This window comes from Ranitomeya variabilis, chromosome 1 (genome assembly GCF_051348905.1).
Source record: "Ranitomeya variabilis isolate aRanVar5 chromosome 1, aRanVar5.hap1, whole genome shotgun sequence".
Classification (NCBI taxonomy): Eukaryota; Metazoa; Chordata; class Amphibia; order Anura; family Dendrobatidae; genus Ranitomeya; species Ranitomeya variabilis.
This window is the reverse complement of record NC_135232.1, coordinates 1,062,890,892-1,062,915,072: the sequence shown is the minus strand read 5'-3', so window position 1 is coordinate 1,062,915,072 and position 24,181 is coordinate 1,062,890,892. Positions and strand designations below refer to the sequence as shown.

Genomic DNA, 24,181 nt, shown 5'->3' with positions numbered 1-24,181 from the left:
GCTACCATACGCCCAAACGCCGCCAAACGCATTCACCGTTTGGAAATGCGTCGCAAATGCGTCGCAAATGCGTCGCTAATGTTACTCTATGACGAAACAACGTATCCAGCAAAAACTTTTGCTGGATGCGGCGTTTCGCAAAAACGACGCATTTGCGACGTATTGCAGTTAACGCTAGTGTGAAACTAGCCATACCTCTCTGGTTTAACAGAATAAAAATTAAAAATGTGAAAATTGCGAAATTTTCAAAATTTTCGCCAAATTTCCGTTTTTTTCACAAATAAACTCAGAAATTATCGACCTAAATTTACCACTATCATGAAGCCCAATATGTCACGAAAAAACAATCTCAGAATCGCTAGGATCCGTTGAAGCGTTCCTGAGTTATTACCTCATAAAGGGACACTGGTCAGAATTGCAAAAAACGGCAAGGTCATTAAGGCCAAAATAGGCTGGGTCATGAAGGGGTTAAGGAATAGCTGACGAGATGACACAAATTCTTTAGAGTAACATATTTTGCAAAGTCCTTATACCTCTTAATCTAGCCATACACATGAGATAACTGTTGACTGACAGCATTCCCTCCCACCTTCCTCACATGTATTTTTAACAGGGAGAAGGTCAAAGTCCATGCCAGAAGTGTCCCCAGAAAACAAAAGGCTCAGACATTAAAATTCCAAGGTCTCCATACACATTAGATAAAAGTCTAAGGGTACTGTCACACAGTACCATTTTGATCGCTACGACGGTACGATTCGTGACGTTCTAGCGATATCGTTACGATATCGCAGTGTCTGACACGCAGCAGCGATCAGGGATCCTGCTGAGAATCGTACGTCGTAGCAGATCGTGTGGAACTTTCTTTCGTCGCTTGATCACCCGCTGACATCGCTGGATCGTTGTGTGTGACAGCGATCCAGCGATGTGTTCGCTTGTAACCAGGGTAAACATCGGGTAACTAAGCGCAGGGCCGCGCTTAGTAACCCGATGTTTACCGTGGTTACCAGCGTAAACGTAAAAAAACAAACAGTACATACTTACATTCCGGTGTCTGTCCTCCGGCGTCTCAGCTTCTCTCCACTGTGTGAGCGTCTGCCGGCCGGAAAGCGAGCACAGCGGTGACGTCTGACGTCACCGCTGTGCTTGCCGGCTATGGCGCTTACACAGTGGAGACTAGAGAAGCAGAACGCCGGGGACAGACACCGGAATGTAAGTATGTACTGTTTGTTTTTTTTACGTTTACGCTGGTAACCAGGGTAAACATCGGGTTACTAAGCGCGGCCCTGCGCTTAGTTACCCGATGTTTACCCTGGTTACCGGGGACTTCGGCATCGCTCCAGCGCCGTGATTGCAACGTGTGACCGCAGTCTACGACGCTGGAGCGATAATCATACGATCGCTGCGACGTCACGGATCGTGCCGTCGTAGCGATCAAAATGGTACTGTGTGACAGTACCCTAACAGAAAGTGGGGATTCCCTCAGTCGCCATAAGATGGTAGTCTAGTCCAAAGTCTTGCTGTTCCTTGGAGCCATGATTGGATCAGAACAATTTCCTACTATAAGAAAATATAAGATTGCAGGTAAAATGGGTCATTTATTCATTCTCGTATTGTCGTTCATGAAGGAAGCATGTATGCAAGAGAGAAACAAAACGTCGCGAGTATAAGCCAACATCTGATTGTCTGTCTCACACAGTCTCACACTTTCTGCATTTTATATTTATGACCCTTTGTGTGCAAGATCGATGAGAATTTAAGGAAGACTTTTGTGTTTTGTGCTGGTAAAATATCAAACAGGCATGAAGAGGACAAGGTCAAAATAAGTGTCAAAAAGGGCTGCGTTATTGTCAAAAACAGTTACAGTGACATTGTTTTGGGGAATTAGCTAAGAACAAAACCATGGTTTAGAAAAGTCTTCTAAGAAAATATTCTTTGTGGGGTTTCCATATACAATAAATTTAAATAAATAGTCCGCAATTAATAGGGTAATAAATTAATAATTAAAAGGGAACCTGCCAGCTAGATTGTGCTCAGCAAACTACAGACACTGTCAGGTTGGTAGTGTTACACTGATTAAAATGATACCTAGGGTAAAGAAATCCGTCTTGTGGTTCTTGTGTTATCAATGTTAGAAGTTTTCAGTTAATGAGATGCCCGTGCTCCGGGGTGGGACTGTAGGCAGAGTCTTATCATGGTGATCTAGGACAGACACAATCTGTCTCTCGGTCTCTATGATGAGGACCATGTGTCACGATAGGACTGGCGAGTAAACTGGGACCAGGGGCACCTTTCCTGGCCCTAGCACTAGGGGGGCCCTAACTCGCCCTGTTCCCCGGAATATCTCAGATGGCGAGGATGCCAGGGCCTCGGCCCTTGCCCTGTCTCCTAACTGCAGCCCTGAGTCTGTCCCCTTCCCCCACCCAGGGAAGAGAGGCGCTACCGTGTACCGCAGTACACCAACCCGACAGACAGGGGAACAAAGACAAAGGTAAAAGAAAATTCCACTCACACAAATATACTCTCACAAATAACAGAGGTATTCACCAGAGTGTGAAGGACGGTGGAAGAAAATAAGGCAGGTAAGGATGAGGAATTTCCAAGCGTACAAACCAAGCAACAGTCACATAATAAACTCCTCCAGCTCTCCAGACACCAGCTCTTCACTTTCCAGGTCTATCTAGCAAGTGCTATCTCAGACAAGGATCTGGCCAGAAGGCCTAGTATTTTTAGGAGAGAGGAGTGGCTAACCGAGCACAGCTGAATGCAGAGATTACCACATGACCGATTAAGCCCTGTCCTGCTGAAAGAAAACAAACATTTAATACACTGGAGAAGTGCTTCTTCTCAGCGGCGAAGCAGGAACCATCAGACCCTGCGGTCTTCTGGTGCTGCTCTGTCGCGGTAACTCAGTAACAGTACCCCCCTTCTATGAGGGACCTCCAAAACCTCAGGGCCTGATTTATCTGAGTGGGCCACATGAAAGGGCCGAACCAGTCTGGTCGCATGGACGTCAGAAGTTGGAGCCCACATTCTCTACTTAGGACCGTACCCCTTCCAATGTACCACATATTGAAGTGACCGACGAACAAGACGAGAGTCTAAGACGTTTGCCTACTGGAACTCCAGATTACCATCGACAACGACAGGAGAAGGTGGCAGAGGTGAAGGTCCTGCAGATGCCATGTACTTCTTGTGAAGTGAACAGTGAAAAACATTATGGATTTTAAAAGTAAATGGCAGAGCAAGCCAGAATGCTACAGGATTGACAACGGCTATGATCTTATAAGGACCAATAAACCTGGGACCTAATTTCCAAGATGGAACCTTTAGCTTAATGTTCCTTGAGGACAGGCATACCAAGTCACCAACACACAGGTACACACAGTACATCAACCCGACAGAGGAACAAAGATAAGGGTAAAAGAAAATTCCACTCACACAAATATATTCTCACAAATAACAGAGGTATTCACCAGGGTGTGAAGGACGCCCTGGAAGAAAATAAGGCAGGTAAGGATCAGGAATTTCCAAGCGTACAAACCAAGCAACAGTCACACAATAAACTCCTCCAGCTCTCCAGACACCAGCTCTTCACTCCCCAGGTCTATCTAGCAAGTGCTATCTCAGATAAGATCTGGCCAGAAGGTCTAGCTTTTATAGGAGAGAGGAGTGGCTAACCGAGCACAGCTGAATGCAGGGATTACCACATGGCCGATTGACCCCTGTCCTGCTGAAAGAAAAGCAAATTTAATACACCGGAGAAGTGCTTCTTCTCAGCGGCGAAGCAGGAGCCATCAGACGCTGCTGTCTTCTGGTACTGCTCTGTCTCGGTAACTCCGTGACACCATGTGTGTGCTTCGAGGTAGCCTGTGGGCAGGTCTTTCCTTGGTTTCTCTAGCCAACAGCAGCAATATAAAACTGCCTACAGTCCCGCCCTGGAGCACAGGCATCTCATTGACTGAAAACTTCTAAGACGGGTTACACAACATCCACAAGATGGATTTCTTCACCCCAGGTATCATTTTAATCAGTATAACTGCCCCAACCTTAAAATGCCTGTAGTTTATTTACCAAAATCCTGCTGACAGGCTCGCTTTAAGGCCATGTTCACACGCTGCGGGTTCCTCTGCGGGTTAATCCCGCAGCGGAATTGAAAATCTGCAGGGCAAAACCGCTGTGGTTATCCCTGCAGATTTATCGCGGTTTGTCCCGCGGTTTCCGCTGCGGGATTACTGCTGTACTATTGATGCTGCATATGCAGCAATATGCAGCATCAATAGTAATGTAAAAAATAATAAAAATTGGCTATACTCACCCTCTGACGTCGCGATCTCCCCGGCGCTGCAAGCGGCTGTGCCGACAAGGACCTTCGTGACGTCACGGTCATGTGACCGCGGCGTCATCACGGTCATGTGACCGCGACGTCACCACAGGTCCTGTTCGGCACAGCAACTGAGACCGGACGGCCGCGGGCAGCGCTGAGAGGTGAGTATAGCTTCATTTTTTATTTTAATTCTTTTTTTTACACTATTTTATGGTTCCCAGGGCCTGGAGGAGAGTCTCCTCTCCTCCACCCCGGGTACCACCCGCACATTATCCGCTTACTTCCCGCAACGTGGGCACAGCCCCATGCGGGAAGTAAGCGGTTCAATGCATTCCTATGGGTGCAGAATCGCAGCGATTCTGCACAAAGAAGTGACATGCTGCGGGTTGTAAACCGCTGCGTTTCTGCGCGGTTTTTCCCGCAGCATGTGCACTGCGCGGTTTTTCCCGCAGCATGTGCACTGCGGTTTGCGGTTTCCATAGGGTTTACATGTTAATGTAAACGCTATGGAAACTGCTGCGGACCCGCAGCATCAAAATCGCGGCGGTTCCGCGGTAAAAACCGCAGCGTGTGAACATGGCCTAAAGAGTTATTACCAGCATTAGAAATTAATCATCCATGGGGGCAACTAGAGGGCCAGTAGGCAGTCCACCACCAGAAATACCATGAAATGAAATGCCCTGTCCAGAAATAAGTAAAAAAAGGCATGCATAGTCAAGTTTGCCCAATTATGAGTAGATGCACGCCTCTGGCCTCCTTTACATCATACCCTTGAGACAATTAGACATGACTTGCACTTTACAGATTGTAAAATAAAGGCTTTTGTAGCTCTTTTACAGGACGACTATATTCAGCTAGTTGCTGGTGTTGTCTTCTCTAATAACGCACCATTTTACAAGGCAGATGATGATCTCCCAACAAGATTAACATGGATGTGTAGTAAAAATAGAAAACATGCGGTCAGTACAATGACAGCACATAGACAAATGTAATGTATAGGACCACACAGCACTTACAGTCCGCCAGTATTTACACAGCGGGTTTTATATGACACAACTGTCACGTTTGGAGGAGAACATCATGAAGGCAGATGACCGCATGCTTATGCTGAGGCTCTGTAAAGCAGAATGCTACTGAAATCATACTGTTTTGCTGCCAAATCACCATCATTTACCTACTGAGCCCTTCACATGTAATATTATTTCATAAGCACAGCCAGCGCTACATTTGCCAAAACAACATCGTAAGTAACATGAAATATTTTTCAGCATTTTCTATATTCACTGAAAGCGCTTGTAAAAAATGGTAAGAGGATTATAAAATCAAATATTATACGAAGGGCTCATCTATCCTTCACACATGTAAACTTTTTATTGGACATCCTATCAACCACAGCATGGAAGAACAATATACATACACATTACATTGGTGTTTGCTCAGAGCTCGAGCTCTGCCTCCTTATACAGTATGTAATGTGTGTGACCAGGGCAAGATGAAATGATTTACAACAGAGAGCAACAGCTTGTATCCAGCTGCATTACTCGGGCAAAGAAGGCAGCACATAAACTCAGCAGTTACAGAGCAGTTCATTGTATGAAATTTACATAGTTGGAAATAAGAAGCATTTGGCTCCTGTGGGTTTAGAGCATATCGCTTGTAAAGTCATTTACATTCTTTATTAAGAAATCGGTGTTACTGTTGCTATAAAATATAATATAGATTGTAATATAGATAAATGTCGTCTGAAGCAGACTTTTTTGGCGGGGCCAGTCCGCCATATGATGTGTTTGGGGGGCCTCCTGACTATCCATCATCAGGTGACATCAGGGGAGCGAGGTTGGAATTTCAATTCAAAATCCATTAATGTTTACTGTAAATAAGCTGTCATTAGAGGAGTCTGTCAGGGACTTTTCCCCTCTTCCCCTTGAAAACACTTTGCTACCCCATCTGAGAGCAGTATGATCTAGGGGCAGAGAACCTTATTACAGTGTGTATCACTTACTGGGCTGCTTGCTGCAGTTTAGATAAAATCACTTTTTTTTTTACTGCTACAGGTCTACCAGTTCTAGATGCCGAGCAGCTCTGTATAACCAGCCCACTGATGCCAGTTTTCTGTGTACTCTGTGTGTTAAGAATGGGAGAATTTAATGGCAGCTTACAATCCTCCTTCAGCATGTGTAGCTGTAACAGGACACCTGGCTCAGCAGGTGCTCCAGCCACACCAACTAGTATCCAAGCTCATACAAGATGACCTTCTGCGGAGATCATGTTGTGTAACTGCTTTGTCCAATCAGAGGGGAATTTCATAAAGAGATTTATCGTACATCCTAGTCACACACCAGTTACATTTTCGAGATCTCTGGAATGGGCCGAACACCACCCAGGATCTCAATCCATTCTAGCTCCCTAGTGTGCGGAGATACATAGCATGGCTAGTAGAAGCTGGGTAGTGAAGAAGTATTTTGGCTCCAAGCATAACGCGGACCTGGTCAGATCCGATGGCGCCAGAACCGCCATCCTGTGACCTTCCGTTGAAAAGTTATGATCCTTCCAAAGTTTTGGGAGTTTTGGCTTCAAACACCCAGGGGAGGGGGACAGTCGGCAGAACAGGGAGTAACCGACCAAGGAGTTAAATACTTGTGCAACACCATGTGCCCTCTCGCTCTCTTTGTCATGCTTGCTGTTCACTTCTAAAGGGTGGGCCATGTCGTGTAACGTACTGGAAGGAACTGAACCAGGTGGCAGCCCCATGCACCCATGCGGCCCAGCATATATGGTAGAACATCAAACTGGTAATTGACATGATTAATCTGTTTATAACTTTTGAACTATCACCTGTATTTGTCTATCTGACCATTGTATATGTATAACCATTTTGTATATAGCGTATTGTCTAGTGTGCCCTTAAGGCGATTAAATATATAATTTAACCTTGGTCTGCTCTTTTATCTAGATCCACAAATCTACACATCTACAGTATGCTCTCGGCTTTAACTTCACATGCTACCAAGGCTGGTTTCTGGCCCGATATAATCCCGTTAACGGACCGGGCTTATATCCAATGAGGAAATAGTAGCAGTCTTACTGGGCAGACCAGCCGCTATTTCACTGGTGCTAGTGAAAGGGGCCCCTCAGCCTGTCAGGTTTGTGAGCGAGTGTGGTGCCACGTCAGGGATTGGGGTAGCCACATCCTCTCCCTGTGCTCAAGTGGATAGGGGGGGGGTCTGTTTAAAACTGTAATAAGCTGACCTTACATGTCCCCAGGGGGTGCAGAACATTACGTTGGACCATACCACTTGATCCCTCCGACGTAATAATGGCGTCAGGCGGGGTGGCGAGGTAGGGGTTCATCACACTGTGCTTAGACAGAAAGCTACCAATCAGTGACGGAGGTGGGGTTACACAAAGCTCATGAATATGGAGGACTACAGGGCAGCAGTTTTATTAGTCCTCTAGTGACAATCTCCTGATCATAAAACAGTGATTTTATCAAAAGTAACAGGACCTGTAAGTGACACATCGCAGTAATCAGAGTGTATGTTTCTGTATCACGCTGCTCTCAGACTAGGTGGCAAAAACCTGGTGACAGATTCCCTTTAAAGGTTTTTATATTTACCGTATTTGACAGCCTTGATGGGAGTATTCTGTACAATTCTATCCATCAAAAATTCTGAAAACCAAAAGAACAATTACAGATCAGTTTTAATTATTAAAATAATGAGATCGCACAGATGCAATAAAAAGATGAACACAGTTCAATGATCATTATTTTTATTGTCAAAGGGATCAAAGGTGATCAGAACAGAAGGTGGATGTAGTTGTAGGAAGGAAAGGGATCTTCATACTCGGCAACAGAAAAAAAAAAAAATCACAACTTGCTGTCACGTCTGTCAGAAGCCACCAGCTCAAACAAGCTACTTCGGACAGACATGGCACAAGCCACTCTGGCAGATTCCAGATGAAACCCAGTCTTCACCTTTTAATGCCTGCACAGGGCATCTGGTCTTACAGGGGGGCTCCAATTGATTGCTTTGGACAGAAAAGCAGCTGGCCACAGGAGGAAACCAGAGGCAAGAAGGATCGTCAGGCGGGGTCAAAACCAAGAAGGGACAAAATGAGAAAGAAAGAGGCTTTTCAAAATACAAGCTGAGGTCAGACAACAGGATATATAAAATAGCACTCAGGAGCAAGTAATCAGGTCTAACTAAATAACTGGAAATCAAGGTCCCAGAGTCTGGAGGAAGAGTGGAGAGGCCACAATCCAAGCTGCTTGAGGTCTAGTGTGAAGTTTCACCATCAGTGATGGTTTGGGGAGCCATGTCATCTGCTGGTGTAGGTCCACTGTGTTTTATCAAGACCAAAGTCAGCGCAGCTGTCTTCCAGGAAATTTTAGAGCACTTTATGCTTCCCTCTGCCGACAAGCTTTCTGGAGATGGAAATTTCATTCTCCAGCAGGACTTGGCACCTGTCCACACTGCCAAAAGTACCAATACCTGGTTTACAGACAGAGTATTACTGTGCTTGATTGGCAGCAAACTCGCCTGACCTTAACCCCAGAGAGAATCTATGGCGTACTGTCAAGAGAAAGATGGGAGACCAGACCCAACAATGCAGACGAGCTGAAGGCTGCTATCAAAGCAACCTGGGCTTCCATAACACCTCAGCAGTGCCACAGACTGATCGCCCCCACGCCACGCCACATTGGTGCAGTAATTGCTGCAATAGAAGCCCCGACCAAGTATTGGGTGCATTTACTGAACATACATTTTAAAATCATTTAAAATCAAGCTGGTGTTATAAAGTATTCTAATTTACTGAGATCATGACTTTTGGGTTTTCATTGGCTATAAGACATAGTCATCAACATTAACAGAAATAAACACTTGAAATAGATCACTCTGTTTGTAATGACTCTATAATATAATGAGTTTCACTTTTTGTATTGAAGAACTGAAATAAATCAACTTTTTGATGATATTCTAATTTTGTGAGGAGCACCTGTGAGAGATATATATACACACATAAACACACCCCAGGATACTGGGGCGACCCAAATCCTGCAACGGAGCTGGAACTCTCCAGCAGTAACCACAGTGTTAGTATGAAACCGCCTAGCAACCAGGGCAGACGTTGCAGCAGTATATTCATGTTCTGAGACAGATGTGATACATGTAAATTAAGGAATAAGTCCCAATCGTTGGTAGGGGGGAGGGAGAACTGAGGTTAACTTAAATTTGGTTATAGATTTTAGTAATAAATATGATTTGGAAGAGGATAACGTAACAATCAGCTGCCCAAACCATTAATATATGACTTTCAAAAAATATCTGTCTTCACCATGAAGTGACATTGCAAAGACTGGGCTGAAATTAATCAATGATCAATGATGTCAATGCCAACATGCACTAGTAGTGTGTGAAAAGAGGAGATGCGATGACATCAAGATTGATGAACTTGTGTCGGCTCTCTTCAAGGTTTCTACCCACAGACTTGTTTCACCCTCCCGGCCTTCCCAACCTTTGCCTATGGCTTTCTGATCAGAGGTGAATACAGTATAAAGGAGGATAAATAAGATTATATCATCTTACAAACCGCATAGTAGAAAGCATGAAACGGAGAATACAATGGAAATGCATCAAACAGGACAAAAGCTCAAAGGACATAAGACAGGAATGATTTATGGGAAACCCCAAGAGCGTCAGGTAGCCGATAGCGAGCTCACAAACCACATCCGGCCTCATAGAAGGTGACAACATATAAACAACCAAGAAGGTAATAACGTACTGTAATATTTCAGAGGTCTGCTTAGGGCCACAGACCATGGTTGCCAACCGTCCAGAAATTCCAGAACAGTCCGTAAAAATAGAACACTTTTTTGCACCGTTGGTAAAAAAAATTTTTTTAGTTTTTTGAAAATGAAGAAACTTATGCAGTTTATTCTGACTGTAATTATCATCATTTTAGAGTTTACAGTGAATGCAGCTTCACATCAGAATTATAAGCGGTAGACGTGGTTTACCGACAATTATAATAATTCATTATGATTTTCCAATGTGTCCGTAAAAAATATTGTCTGTCCGTGATTTCTTGGTAAGTCGCCCAGAAATAATAAAAAGTCAAGTTGGCAACCATGGCCTAGACTTTATTATACTAATTACTAATGTGCTGCCAAATGATAACAACTGATCAGATAACAATACAAAATGTATTGATTTTCAGTTACAAAGTAGGTTTCGGCAGTAAAAATATATCAGATTAAAGTAGCTATTCTGTTGTTTTGTTTCAAGAATAGGAGAAAGAATAACTGTGAATCTTATCAGGAACATAGAAACTTGTGTTTGCTTAGATATTCTCTATATGACTCTTCTTTTTTATCAGGGATTTACAGATCTATATATTCACTGTACATTATATTGCGGCTCACTTAGTAAAAGGAAAGGGAATGGATTAGATTACCCATAAATATTGTTATATTGATATGCATGAGAAACATCAAAGAAAACATACAAGACCAAGGGTCCATAAAAATATCAGGTTTAATAATTAATCAATAAAAATATATTTAAAGTGACCCTGACAACCGATTCATCCAGCCTGAAGCACGGGCAGCATGAATCAGTCACTAGCCACGTTCATTGCTACGGTGTTTCAGAGAACTATACTTCTTGAATGATTAGTCCATTGGACGGTCTCTTTCCATACACACAGGTAAGGTGAAACCTGTTAGTCTAGGGAAGGACGGGGCGAAACCGCCAGGGTCCGGCCTCTTGGACTGGTCATCCAAGCTGCATAGGCCCCAATTCATCAAGCAGACTAGAGACTGAAATACATCTCTTGTGGTTGTGCCCAGAGGATGATAGATAAGCCAAAATTAGGAGTTGGACAGATATTTAAAGAATTTGGATAATCTTAGGCTACGTTCACATTTGCGTTGTTGTGTGTTGCGTCGGCGACGCAACGCACAACGCATGCAAAACGCATGCAAAACGCATTGTTTTGTGACGCATGCGTCCTTTTTTTGCTTGATTTTGGACGCACAAAAAATGCAACTTGCTGCGTCCTCTGCGCCCTGACGCGTGCGCCGTAGTGACGCATGCGTCACAAAATGCAAGTGCAACGCATGTCCATGTGCCCCCATGTTAAATATAGGGGCGCATGACGCATGCGTCGCCGCAGCAGCGCCCGACGCACAACGCTAATGTGAACGTAGCCTTACTCCTGCTCACTCTATATGAATAATGGCGGAAAAAACAACAGTTGTGATGAATCAGGGGCCATACTCCCCAGCTAGATTTTTAAAGTATGTTTTGGCTGAAACATCCTGACATTTTAGAGAAAAACTTAGCAGGCTGCAATAATAGAGCCATGTCGGATACGTGCTGCCCATGGTTTGGGTAACGTGAAACAGCTGTCAGGTTCACTGTAAATGAATAATCACATAATACAATGTAAAGGACTGGATCTATACAAACAAGAAAGAAAAACACATTGAGAAACCTAGCAAAGAGAATAGCATATACAAAGCATAGATTTGCACCTAGGTTCTCAAAAATGCTGATGCAACAAATAATTCTATAAAATTAGAGGATAAATGCGTGACCGGAGTGCTTGTTTCCCTTGCGTATATGTGCACTCCTTTTTTTAACCTTGTGAAATTTAGATAATTTTTATTAACTTATTTCTATTATTGAACAAAATAAGAGATCCTGTTACTTTATGTTTTTCTTTTTTTGGCAATATATAAAAGTCACATAGTAAGGCCTCAAACTGACAGCTACTTTTTTTATATGTGAAAAAAAAAAAACAGACCGATCTCCATCAGTGGTTCAGATCTGATTTTCATCAGTATATTAGTTTTTCCCATCTTCCCATCTCTGTTTTTCAGCAGTTTTCCTGCATGAAAAAAAAGTGATGGAGGTTTCTCAAGCTTTTCCTAGCAACCGATCTATGAAAAATGGAAAGCACAAGGAGGATGCCAGCAGTGTGATGTCTCAGTTTCTCTCGGCATAAAATAAAATAGACATGCGATCACCTCCAAGACTATAATGAACATATGTTTTATCAGTAAAATCTCAGATATGTGAAACACAGGCATTTGAAGGAAGCCTTAGGGTACGTTCCCACGGTCAGTAAATGCTGCAGGTTGGACGCTGCGTACATCCGCAGAGTCCAATCCGCAGTGTCCAGATGTTACAGCATAATGGATGGGATTTGAAGAAATCCCATCTCCACTTTGCATGCAGGGACGCCTCCGGCTTCTCTGCGGAGACGAACATGTGGCGCGTCTTTGGAGACCGCAGAATGTCAATTTATCTTGTGGGGACGCTCAGTCTCCGCAAGATAAATATCACCGCCCAATGTATTGGATGCGATGAATCGGCACGGTTCAATGAAAACATGCGGAATCACCTGCGTTCAAAAGCTGGCAGTGCTTTGGACGGAGCGGACATGTGCTGCATCCAAAGCGTAGCCGATTACTGACCGTGGAAACATACCCTTAGGCTGTACATCAGCTTCATAACCTCATAGTTGCAGAGGATGCATGAAGAACTTTCATGCTATTGAATGCATACATACATTAAAAAGTACTCTGCTGCATTCCTGCCGAGGTTGTATTATATACATGTGAGGGGTGCCAGGGCCGTGCTCTTCCTTATGTCCTTCAGTTTGTACCTGGTTCGTCCCGTCTCGACCGGTACCGCAGCGCCCTCCCTGTTCAGCTTCACTACATTCAGGGTTCCCTTGTCTGTTTCGTTCCAGACATGAGGGCATCTGCCCATGTAGAGAGCTGCCACATCTTGGAGCTACCTGCGTTCTTATTGCACTATAACCTCCTGCTGTCCCCTTCTGGCCCACTGGCCCTGGACGGCTGGGCCCTTTTCTTAAATGTTACGGAGCTGATCACCCTGACTGGGCTCTATGGCCACTACTGACTAGGAACAGGAAAACCCTCTATCTTATCCACGGTTAGCTCCTCCTATATCAACTGTGTACACTACTACTATACTCTCCCTATCTACACAACAGATAAATATATATACATAGCAGCATCAGAAACATATATATAATTATATACAATAGTACACTTAGCAGCATTAAGAAACAAAGTGAAATACAGTCAACAGTTACCAACATTTGAACGGGACGTGTTTGGGGCATAAGACAGTCTCTGCGACCCCTTACATACACACAGAGAAAGCATGGCACCTTAGAAAGAAATTCTACAAAATAGCTAGCAGTATGGGATAAAAGGCAGATGCAATTGGACTTCCCATGGCTGCCTCCCTACTACCCTGTAAGTGCAGTACAGACTGATACAGCCTTCATTCAACTGAAGAATTTGAAGTCTATAGAGAGAAATCTGATGCTGTCCTGCTTAACTACCAAATCAATCCGATCCATTATAGGCCTATAATAAGAAGATGCTGTTACCAAATAGACAAAATATACAAATATAAGGTTCCTAAGGATTAACGTGTGCTTTGAAGGGGTTGTCCAGGCTTGGAGGTTCAAGTCTGAAGTCTATGTGACTGAAGACTTGTGAATCCTCACAGTGCGCACACTGTGCATTGTCAAAACTCTCCAATGCCGGGCAGACTTTCGACCGCAAGTATGCAATTTGCATACATGCGATCACATGCCGACTAGACATGCGCGGTCATGATCAATTTGTCGGAACTTAGCAAGGCCGCACACGTCTAGTCTGAATGTAGTCAAAAGTTACAGCCATATGAAAAACACCGGAGAATCCTGATAGTGCGCACTGTACAGGCTGTAAGGACTCACAAGTCTGCAGTCACCTAGAATGACTGCAGACTTGAGCCCCAAGGTAGAAATTATGTATGAGCATTCAATGAGATGTATTGCAATAATGCATATTGTGAATGACACAAACAACCCTCCAATTCGCCTCTCCCCACCAAAAAAAAGACTTACCGTATAACCTTTTATTGTATCTCACCATAAAAATAGTCAAATGGTTTAGAATCATATAATAAAGCATACAGGCTACTGCTGTTTTCTATGGCACTGGAAATACACAGTATTCATATTTCCAATAATTATTACCGTATATAAAATGACCAAAAGTCTGTGCCATAGAATACAGCATCAAGTCAAGGTCAAGCATCCCAGAAGAAAAAGGAAAAAATGAATATAAAGACACGTAAAAGCAGCTCTGGTGCATAATCAGATGATGGGAAGAGTAGGAGGTGAAGCAGAGGAGACTTCCCAACACCTTCAATGGCTGCCTGCAGAGGGGACACAAAGTGACTGGATGCAATGGAAAGCCCAGGAGCAGGGATTTCTCTGCCTCCGTTCTGCATACATCGCATGTCAAAGACAGAAGTTTCCGACAGTAATAACAATTGTTAGAATTTTGTGCGTTACTGCATTGTGTTGGAATATGAAGGATAGTTCTTATTCATGGATACAGAAACACTACACAGATCATTTCCTAAAAAACGACAACACTGTCCGTCATTCCCGCAAAAATAGAGGGACTCTAAAGAGTCAAATATCTACGGCATCTAAAAATGTCCTGCTGGCACTAACGTTACAGATCTCAGAGTTTCCTTCCCTCCCTCACTGCCGGCTGCATTTCTGGAGGTCTCCTGACTTCACAGCTTTCCAGCCCTGCTATGTGGCAGTGAGGTAATGCTTCACCAAATAGCTTTCCATACAAGTCATGTCTCACTGTGACATTACCGAAGAAAGTGGTTAGGGGTAAAGGAAAAATGGAGCATAACGTAACATCAATTACATGTGATGGTTATACTGTTATATGGATGTGATAGGATAACTGGACCATGAAAGTTGTGTCTACACGGATGTTCGCCATTAGTCTGCTTTGTGCAAAACTCCAAGACATTTCCAGCTGGAATCAACTATTGAGTCCAAAATGGAAAAAGATGCTAACTTTGCCGAGCTGTGCAAGAATCTATTTTTTAATCAGAAAAATTTTCCTAAAAACAACAAAAAATACCAGTAAATATAAATTCTCCAGGTGTCTCCTTGTATGTACACTCCAATATTCTATTAAACGAGTTTCACATGTAAAGCGCCATGGAATAAATGGCGCTATAAAAATGTATTATAGTAATAATCTGGACTTATGATATTGAGGACTTAAACTTATGATAGGTAATCAATAGTGATGTGCGAGCGTGCTCAGATTAGGTGTTATATGAGCATGCTCGGGTGTTAATAGAGTGTCTTCGGCGTGCTCCAATACTATGCTCGAGTCGCATTGGCAGGATGTCTCGTGGCTGTTCGACAGCCGCAACACATGGGAGGGACTGCCTAACAAACAGACGCAACACATGGGAGGGACTGCCTAACAAACAGACGCAACACATGGGAGGGACTGCCTAACAAACAGACGCAACACATGGGAGGGACTGCCTAACAAACAGATGCAACACATGGGAGGGACTGCCTAACAAACAGACGCAACACATGGGAGGGACTGCCTAACAAACAGACGCAACACATGGGTGGGACTGCCTAACAAACAGACGCAACACATGGGAGGGACTGCCTAACAAACAGACGCAACACATGGGAGGGACTGCCTAACAAACAGACGCAACCCATGGGAGGGACTGCCTAACAAACAGACGCAACCCATGGGAGGGACTGCCTAACAAACAGACGCAACACATGGGAGGGACTGCCTAACAAACAGACGCAACACATGGGAGGGACTGCCTAACAAACAGACGCAACACATGGGAGGGACTGCCTAACAAACAGACGCAACACATGGGAGGGACTGCCTAACAAACAGATGCAACACATGGGAGGGACTGCCTAACAAACAGATGCAACATATGGGAGGGATCGCCTAACAAACAGAAGCAACATATGGGAGGGATCGCCTAACAAACTGACAATCGCTGCATGTGTTCAGGCTATCGAACAGCCGCGAGACATGGGGCAGCGAGGACTGTGAACATAGTATTCGAGCATGCCGAAGCTACTCTATTAGCACCCGAGCATGCTCAGATAACACCTTATCAGAGCACTCTCACACATCACTAGCAATTAATGTCAGATCGTAGGGTGTGATCAGTGATTGTTTGCAGCGCTGTTGATGTGACGTCACCCCTGCCGCCAAACAACAAAGACAGAATGAGTGACTGAAACAACGCTGGACCAGGGGAGAGTAGGGAACTTTTTTTATGTAAAGAGTTTGCCCACTACTTTTTCATTGATGACCTATCCTTAGGATGGAACAGCTCCGAAATGGAGTATTTCCGGCCGGCGTTATTCCCCATACAGATTTTGTTGGCCCATTTGAACCGGCCAGCAAATGAGCACAGATCGACAGGAATTGGCTTGTCCAAATGGGCGTATAGAGTCTTGTCTGGGCAGGATGTAAAGATCTTACCCCCTTAGGTGACTGCTATTGTCCGGTAATACTCCTAGAGTTGCCTTCCTGCTTTATTTTTAACAAGTAAAGCTAATTAAGTATCACCCATCCGGGCTACCAGCTACTTTCAGCATTAGCCAACAACAACAACAAAAAATCATAATTTGAGCACAGAGAGGTGTCTGATTTAGCATCACTTTAGTCCAGTTTTATGTGATTGCAGTCAAACACTGCCTTTTTTATTCTGTGGATCTAAAAGTGCTGGTGGCCCTTTAAATATATCACTAAAATAACCCTTTATAGTACTGCTCATGTTTCCTAATGAACAGTGGATGGTGAATGCTGATCTCAGACACAGTGTCTGCGGGAGGAGGTGCCGAGTGTTGGTTTACAAACATAGGATACGTGTATGTCCCTTTAAATGTTGAGTAGATATTTCCAACTTTAGTATTTTTATTTTAAAGATGGCTTTGAGATAAAATTCTAAGCAATGTATGAGGCATTGCTTCCAACCATAATGTAAAAGGGCATCTGGAGGAAATGTAACACTGGTTTACAGTGTACTACCAAATACAATACATACTCTGAATTTACATTAATAAAGTGCAATATTCACAATTATGTTTAGTTTTATTACCTAGTGGAAAGTACACTTACGACTCTTTTATAAATGGCCATTAAATAGTGTGTTAGATCGGATCACTCGGTTGTACACGGAGGTAGACACGGGAACACTGCGGATTTGGGAATGCACTTGGTTTATTTAGATGCGGCATAAACAAAGCTGAAGCACAAAGTAAACACGGCCTTCTGGGCAAAACAGCAAATGAAAAACAAAAATGGTAGGACTAGATACAGTCCTTGTATTAGTGGGGATCAGCCTGTTCAGGGTTAGTAAGGCTTCTTTCACACTAGCGTCGGCACCGGGCCGTCGCTATGCGTCGGCCCGACATGCCGACGCGCGTTGTGAAAGTAATGCCCAATGTGGGCAGCAGAAGCAGTCTTACGACGCTTCCGCTGCCCCATTGTAATGTCCGGGGAGGAGGGGGCGGAGTTTCGGTCGCGCATGCGCGGTCGAAAATGGCGGACACGACGCGCAAAAAAAGTTACATGTAACTTTTGTGCCGACGGTCTGCCAAAACACGACGCAACCGTCGCACGACGGTTGCGACGTGTGGCCATACATCGCAATGCGTCGCTAATGAAAGTCTATAGGTAAAAAATGCATCCTGCGGGCAACTTTGCAGGATGCGTTTTTTCTCATAAACGACGCATTGCGACGTATTACAAACGACGCTAGTGTGAAAGTAGCCTTAGACCCACGGTTCAGGCATAAGCAAAAACACAAACACTTCTCTGGAGTTTTCCTCTCCGGACACTGAGCACTGCTGCCTTTGTAGGCCAGCTACTTGAGCCCCAGACCACACCCTGGGGTGGAGATAAGGGGACATCCTTCCACCCACTCTATGGATATCCACTTAAAAGCCAGCCCATTATACAAATTACCATAACCCCTCACCGCACTTAGTGTGCTGGAGGAAAAACTCTGGGTTTTATATCACTGACTCCATTAAGCGTAGTGAAACATATCTCCCCTCCAGCACTTTACCACTGACTTTGTCACAATAGAAATAACATTTACTGTAGTAAAATGATTATACAACAGCCGCTGAAAGCCCCGATTATCACTGCTTTTCTTAAATTTAGGTGTCTTAAATTGATAGAACATAAAATACAGATTATTAATATTTCAAAACTTGTCTAAATTCCTATGAAATAGAAGAGTTAATGCAAATGACTTCTTCCATTCTGCAGAATATGATCACGTATGGAAACTCTCACTTATGTGTCTCACATATACTAAGACTGTAGAAGTCTCACCGTCACCTTATCGTTGGTGCAGAAAATGTGGCTGGAATGTCAGAAACCTGAAAGCCACATAGTTGGGGAGCCACGCTTTACAGCAATGGACATCTGCACTTTATGAAGAGCAATATGAAGCAACTTAACTATTGACCATTACTTTTTAGAAAGCTAACTGTACCCTGAAGAATGAAAAATGTTTGCTTCAGTTCATACAATTGCATAAAGTGATCCCAAAACACAATCTCTGCAGTAAACGTGATGGACCTTGACCTTCACCATGTTGTTGTCTCGTCCATAAAGTAATGATTTTATTTTAGCAGATGTGTTAAAGCGCCACGTCAGAGCGTTGTGTAGTCATATTTAGCATTGCTGAGCAGAGATCTCACAGTGAGATAAAGTAATGAACACATAAGTTTTAGTGATGAGCAAACGTCTCGGGATAAGGTGTTATCTGAGCATGCTCGGGTGCTATCCGAGTGTCTTCGGTGTGCTCAAATAATATGTTCTATACCCTGCAGATACATGTCTTGTGGCTGTTCAAGAGCTGCAACACATATAGGGATACCCTGCTTGTTAGGCAATTCCTATACAGTGGGTACGGAAAGTATTCAGACCCCTTTACATTTTTCACTCTGTTTCATTGCAGCCATTTGGTAAATTCAAAAAAGTTCATTTTTTTCTCATTAATGTACACTCTGCATCCCATCTTGACTGAAAAAAAACAGAAATGCAGAAATTTTTGCAAATTTTATAAAAAAGTAAAACTGAAATATCACATGGTCATAAGTATTCAGACCCTTTGCTCAGACACTCATATTTAAGTCACATGCTGTCCATTTCCTTGTGATCCTCCTTGAGATGATTCTACTCCTTCATTGGAGTCCAACTGTGTAATTAAACTGATAGGACTTGATTTGGAAAGGCACACACCTGTCTATATAATACCTCATAGCTCACAGAGCATGTCAGACCAAATGAGAATCATGAGGTCAGAGGAACTGGCCAAGGAGCTCAGAGACAGAATTGTGGCAAGGCACAGATCTGGCCAAGGTTACAACAGAATTTCTGCAGTACTCAAGATTCCTAAGAGCACAGTGGCCTCCATAATCCTTAAATGGAAGAAGTGTGGGACCACCAGAAGTCTTCCTAGACCTGGCCGTCCAGCCAAACTGAGCAATCGTGGGAGAAGAGCCTTGGTGAGAGAGGTAAAGAAGAACTCCAAGATCCCTGTGGCTGAGCTCCAGAGATGCAGTAGGGGGATGGGAGAAAGTTCCACAAAGTCAACTATCACTGCAGCCCTCCACCAGTCAGGCGTTTATGTCAGAGTGGCCCGACGGAAGCCTCTCCTCAGTGCAAGCTATATGAAAGCCTGCATAGAGTTTGCTAAAAAACACATGAAGGACTCGCAGACTACGAGAAATAAGATTCTCTGGTCTGATGAGACGAAGATAGACCTTTTTTTGTGATAATTCTAAGAGGTATGTGTGAAGAAAACCAGGCACTGCTCATCACCTGCCCAATACAATCCCAACAGTGAAACATGGTGGTGGCAGCATCATGCTATGGGGGTGTTTTTCAGCTGCAGGGACAGGACGACTGGTTGCCATTGAAGGAAACATAAATGTGGCCAAGTACAGAGATATCCTGGATGAAAACCTCTTCCAGAGTGCTCTGTACCTCAGACTTGGCTGAAGGTTCACCTTCCAACAAGACAATGACCCTAAGCACACAGCTAAAATAACAATGGAGTGGCTTCAGAACAACTCTGTGACCATTCTTGAGTGGTCCAGCCAGAGCCCTGACCTAAACCCAATTGAGCATCTCTGGAGAGACCTGAAAATGGCTGTCCACCAACGTTCACCATCCAACCTGACGGAACTGGAGAGGATCTGCAAGGAAGAATGGCAGAGGATCCCCAAATCCAGATGTGAAAAACTTGTTGCATCATTCCCAAGAAGACTCATGGCTGTACTAGCTCAAAAGGGGCTTCTACTCTATACTGAGCAAAGGGTCTGAATACTATTTTTTTTTTATTAAATTTGCAAAAAATTCCACATTTCTGTTTTTTTTCAGTCAAGATGGGGTGCAGAGTGAACATTAATGAGAAAAAAATGAACTTTTTTTGAATTTACCAAATGGCTGCAATGAAACAAAGAGTGGAAAATTTAAAGGGGTCTGAATACTTTCCGTACCCACTGTATGTGTTGTGCCTGTACAACAGCCGCGAGACATGCAGCCACAGGGACTAGACCATATTATTCAAGCACGCCAAAGACACTTAGTTAGCAACCGAGCATGCTCAGATAACACCATATCCCAGCACGCTCACTCATCACTAATAAGTATCATTATATTGAAGTAATCTATGGGTCTTCCCAGCAAAAAAAGGATCAGATGCCATCTCCTACTAAGATCATGCCTAGTCTAGGGAGAAGTCAAGTGAATTCGTAGCAGCAACTGCCCCTGGGAATGAAATTGTGAAAATGGTCCCTGAAGTTGTACATAAACCACTATATACACGCAATTAAGATTATTCAATCCCCCATTGTAAATTAATTTTACAAACGTCTCTGTTGTCTGTAATAAACCAAACAAAAGCAATCCCAACAAAATTTGATGAGATTTGAAGAAAGCTGTACCAAACACGCAAACCCAAGAATGTTAGTGAAGTGGAGGCCATTACCCATGAAGTAGGGGCTGAGATTCCTCAGCAAGCTGCTGTCTGGCAGATAGAGAGAGCGTACAGAAAGGTTCTCCTGAGTATTACACTCATAAAGGGGTGGAAGAATTCTAACATTGCAGGGGTCAAAGTGACATTATGTGCTGAATCTGGAGAAACCACTTGTTTTATTAGTTGTGTGTTTATTGTTCTTGTTTCATTCCTTTATTGTAAACAGCAGAAAGTTTGGAAATTTTACTAAGAAACCAAATTTGCAATGAGGGGGTTAAATAATCTTGATGACAACAGGACCTGTGTCTTTATTGGCAGTGACTATATAAAATGTCCAGCCCTCATACTAACAACCAACCAATGTGTTAAGTATTATTAGTGCTTTATTTTCAAACCTCTTAGTAAATGACCCCATAATAAAGCAGATATAGTTACATAGACCTGGGTCCATCAAGTTCAAGCTTTCTCCAGCAATTGTGCATTTTGTCATATGGTGCGAGGACGTCTTACCGAGGGATATCCACCATGATGCTTATTAATGATTTTAATTTTGATCTGATGTAAAACATTCGACACAAAAATACTGCACCATCCGATTTTTTTCTATGGGGAACTAGAAAATGACTGTGGAGCTTGGTGTACATTCTGCACTATGGTCCCTCTGAGATGGAAACGCCTGCCCCCCAGACCAAAGTGTCACCATCGGAGATGGGTATAGGGGTCACATTGCCTCCCAGGCTTTCCCGAGGCCTTACACACTGTACGCTGGCAGCATTTTACACCAAAACACGGGACTTCTCATGTCACCATTCCTACATTATAATAACCTGTTACACGGACCCATCTGTCCTCCCCCTCCATCTGTGCCAACGCATGCAACAAATCAGCTAGAAGAACCATCTGCAGCCTGATGATGGATGTCGGGACCAGGCTCCTATAAGAATAAATACGTTTCCAGACATCGATTCTCCTTTTTAATTAAGGTGCACGTATTTAATCCCCCGCCGCCCCTTTTCTATCAGGATTTATATGATGCCGTTACGACGTCACCAATCCATAGATGTCGCCTATCAAGGACGTTCTCGGCATACATTCCCATAGAAGCTTCGTTATCCCGATGAATTCTACACGCCCTCGTTATGGAGCGAGAAGCGCTGGTGTGAAGGGTTAATGTCGCCTTTCACATCTCTACATGAAAGGTGTTCTGGGTGTAAAGCCCTGGTGGATCTGCTCAGAAACCATGGAGTCCTTTCATGCTCCCAGCCCCGAGGCCATACATTCCTGCTGCCATCTGAAGACTCTGCTGCTGCCATAGCCCAGCTCCAGCAGTCGGGCACGGAGCGGAGCGCAGCTGGATGCACGGGGTGCGGAGCGCGCTACTGGAGGGCGATCTGTACAAGTCACTATGTAATGCTGGTCTGGATATACCTATACAGTCTCCTACACCAGGGTCATCGCATCTGACCAATTTCTGTGCGTCTAGGCGCCAGTTTAGCTTTATTTTGGAAAAACTCATAAATATATAATATATATATAAAGTAACCGTAACAACTGCAATGTAACAATGAACTCAGAGAGCATAATGCAAATGACAGAGGTCACCGGTGAGGAATAAATGACCAACTGGTGCAATTTCCCAGCCCGGCAGCATAACCCCAGTAATGCAGCGACCCCACCACTGCATTCCACAGCCAGACACACTATCCCTGAGACAACCCACATCCACACACTGCAGACCAGAGCGATAAAGGGTCCCTGTGTCCCGTCTCCAGCAGTCACGCTGCAGACCCAGCTCACTTACTTTGGATGGCTGCTGTCACTGGACCATCCACACTCCTGGTAGCCTGCTCGCCTCTGCTCTCCACCAGCCTCAGCAGCCGGAAGCTAATTCCAGCTCTCAGCTCTCAACTCAGGAAATAATTCCCAGCCCCTCCTTCCCCTTCCACAGTTCTTCTGTGGAATGGATGGAACCTGCACAGTGTGGACAGGCTGTTGGCGCCCCCTGCTGTTCACTGGACATGGATCCTGCATGCTATGAATGGGGCTTATGGCGTGAGGCTATGTGCACACGATGCGGATTTACTGCGGATCTGCAGCCGTTTTTTTCCGCACAGAAACACTGCAGATCCGCAAAGTGATTACAGTACAATGTAAATCAATAGAAAAAAAATGCTGTGCTAATGGTGCGGAAAATTCCGCATGAAAAACGCTGCGGATCAAAAGAAGTAGCATGTCACTTCTTTTGTGTGGATCTGCAGCGTTTCTGCACCCTTCCATTATAGAAATCCGCAGGGGTTAAAAAACGCATGAAATCCGCACAAAATCAGCAACAAAAACGCACAAAATTCGCATTAAAAAAGGGTCAAATCTGCACCTGTGTTTTCTGCCAGGAGATGCGGATTTTGTGCAGAAAATTCTGCACCCCAATCCGCAACGTGTGCACATAGCCTAATACTCACTGTTATCCTACTGGACCTGTTGCATTGAGATCAATAAATGCTCGTTCACACTTGCATAAAAAATACAGCTCAAACACAGACAGCCAACGATTCTTTTTTCCCTTTCGTTTTATTTCTAAATTGCATTCACTTTTGCTTGTATTGCGTTTTGAGTTGTGTATTTTTCCTTTTTTTTTTTTATCCATCTTTTCATTTGTCTACATTATCAATGGATCGGCAGCAGCCTTCTGCTCTTCACAAGCTAAAAGAGGAGTTGTGACTGTCACAACCCCACAAGGTGAGCATAAACCGTTTTTCTGTTTTCCCTTGGATAAGATCCTATTTGCTCTTCATTGTCCCCCCCAGCCTATTTTTATCGCAGCACAATGTAGGGACAGAGATCCCATTTCCAATGATGTATCACTTACTGGGCTGCTTGCTGTAGATTTGTTAAAATCACAGTTTTATCTGCTGCAGTTCTCTGTATGTTGAGCTCTGTATAACCCTGC

General features: G+C 43.9%; 1 protein-coding gene across 10 annotated transcripts in view; it reads right to left on the bottom strand.

Moving 5' to 3' along the window:
• APBB2 (amyloid beta precursor protein binding family B member 2) overlaps positions 1–23,270 on the bottom strand; it is a 398,629-nt gene extending 375,359 nt beyond the window's left edge. For 5 of the 10 annotated variants that reach the window (XM_077279856.1, XM_077279850.1, XM_077279855.1 and 2 more), the window contains exon 1: positions 23,036–23,168. The gene's annotated coding sequence lies outside the window, so the exon portion shown is untranslated. Of the gene's footprint in view, positions 1–7,940; positions 7,995–23,035 lie in introns of all 10 variants that reach the window. The other 5 variants (XM_077279860.1, XM_077279851.1, XM_077279859.1 and 2 more) reach the window with 5 other exon arrangements.
• Positions 23,271–24,181: the final 911 nt, after the last annotated feature.